This window comes from Harmonia axyridis, chromosome X (assembly GCF_914767665.1).
Source record: "Harmonia axyridis chromosome X, icHarAxyr1.1, whole genome shotgun sequence".
In the NCBI taxonomy this organism is placed as follows: domain Eukaryota; kingdom Metazoa; phylum Arthropoda; class Insecta; order Coleoptera; family Coccinellidae; genus Harmonia; species Harmonia axyridis.
This window is the reverse complement of record NC_059508.1, coordinates 36,961,738-36,963,994: the sequence shown is the minus strand read 5'-3', so window position 1 is coordinate 36,963,994 and position 2,257 is coordinate 36,961,738.

Below are 2,257 nucleotides of genomic sequence, written 5' to 3'. Positions count from 1 at the left end.
TTCGCGACTCCGATCAGAAAATATACCGATGCATGTCGTTAACACCTAGTCCGCCTCGTCCGATCTATCTAAACAGTCTCGACGCACCCAACACTCTTTCAAAGTCGGATTACTCGGACTCAATCTGAAAATGGACCGATGCATGACGTCAACACTTAGCCCGCCTCGTCTGATCGATCTAAGCCATCTCGACCCACCCAACACGCCTTCCAAGTCGGATCACTCGATTTCGATCTGAAAATCTCCGGACTCATTTTTATGAATATCCCCAGTCAGTAAGAACGTTATTTCGCCAATATATACCAACAATAAACCATATTCAATAGCTGAACCAAAATATAATTCCGATCCAAACGTTCTGCATCGCCCAACGCGACCACCTTCCTATATATGTCAGGAGAGCACAGGGTTCCCCTCCAGACAACACTTACGCTCTATCCCCGACTCTCGGTCGATCGATAGGCCAGGTCAGCGGTGTCTGTTTCGGCCGAAGCTCGGACTTTGGTCAAATGTTCCGATACAAAATTTGAACCAAGATAGATACAGATATGATTCCTTCTTAAATATACGTTGATTATCGAACAGAATATGGTAAATATTTTGCGATGACCGAGGATTTCATGAATTTTTTTTTTTTTTCGAAAAAATTTTCTGTTATCGGAATTTCCTCAAATTTCATTTGGTTGCCTACTAATGCATATTAAAAACGATAATCAACAATCAGAATCATTATTTATCATTTATTTCAATTTTTATAATGAAAAACGTTCACGTCCTTTCGCGCCTCTCGATCGTCGTTTACGTGATGCATCGGTCAGCCCTAGTTTACGTGGTGCATCGGTAAGATCGAGTTCACGTTCTGCATCGGTAAGATCCAGTTCACGTGGTGCATCGGTAAGATCGAGATTACGTGGTGCATCGGTAAGATCGAGTTTACGTGGTGCATCGGTAAGATCCAATTCACGTTCTGCATCGGTAAGATCCAGTTCACGTGGTGCATCGGTGAGATTGAGATTACGTGGTGCATCGTAAGATCGAGTTTACGTGGTGCATCGGTAAGATCCAATTCACGTTCTGCATCGGTAAGATCCAGTTCACGTGGTGCATCGGTAAGATTGAGATTACGTGGTGCATCGGGTAAGATCGAGTTTACGTGGTGCATCAGTAAGATCCAATTCACGTTCTGCATCGGTAAGATCCAGTTCACGTGGTGCATCGGTAAGATTGAGATTACGTGGTGCATCGGTAAGATCGAGTTTACGTGGTGCATCGGTAAGATCCAATTCACGTTCTGCATCGGTAAGATCCAGTTCACGTGGTTGCATCGGTAAGATGGAGATTACGTGGTGCATCGGTAAGATCGAGATTACGTGGTGCATCGGTAAGATCTACTTTACGTTCTGCATCGGTCTGCCCTTGTTTACGTGGTGCATCGGTAAGATCGAGATTACGTGAAGCATCGGTATGATCGAGTTTACGTTCTGCATCGGTCTGCCCGATATTACGTGGTGCATCGGTTCAGCCCTAGTTTACGTTGTGCATCGGTCTGGACTTAGAGATATATTTTCGACGTGAAAATGTTCCGATACAACTTTTGAACCAGGATAGTTAGAGAGATGATTTTTTCTGTGATGTACGTCGATTGGGGAATGGATTGTGGAAATAACTTGCCATGACCGAGGTGTCCTCGAATTTTTTTTTTTTTCGAAAAAATTTTCTGATTGTGGAATTTTCTCAAATTTGATTTGGTTGCCTCCTAATGTGTTCTAAAAGAGTAAATCAGTAATAGGAATCGAAAAATATTTTTCGGATTTTTTTTTTTTCGAAAAAAATTTTCTGATCGTGGAATTTCCTCAAATTCGATTTGGTTGCCTTCCTAATGTGTTTTTAAAGCGTAAATCAGTAATCAGAATCAATATTCATTGTCGACTTTAATTTTTATAAGGAAAAATGTTCACGTCCTTAAACGCCTCCCCATCATCAGCCCGAGTCCAAGTCGATGTCAGTCCCGAGCGGACGGTGTCAGATACTACCTATCGCCGAGGTCTGGACTTGGCGAGATATTACGACGTGAAATGTTCCGATACAACTTTTGAACCAGGATAGTTAGAGAGATGATTTCTTCTATGTTGTACGTTGATTGTGGAATGAAATACGGAAAATAACTCGCCATGACCGAGGTGATTACGATTTTTTTTTTTTTTTCGAAAAAATTTTCTGATCGTGGAATTTTCTCAAATTTGATTGGTTGCCTCCT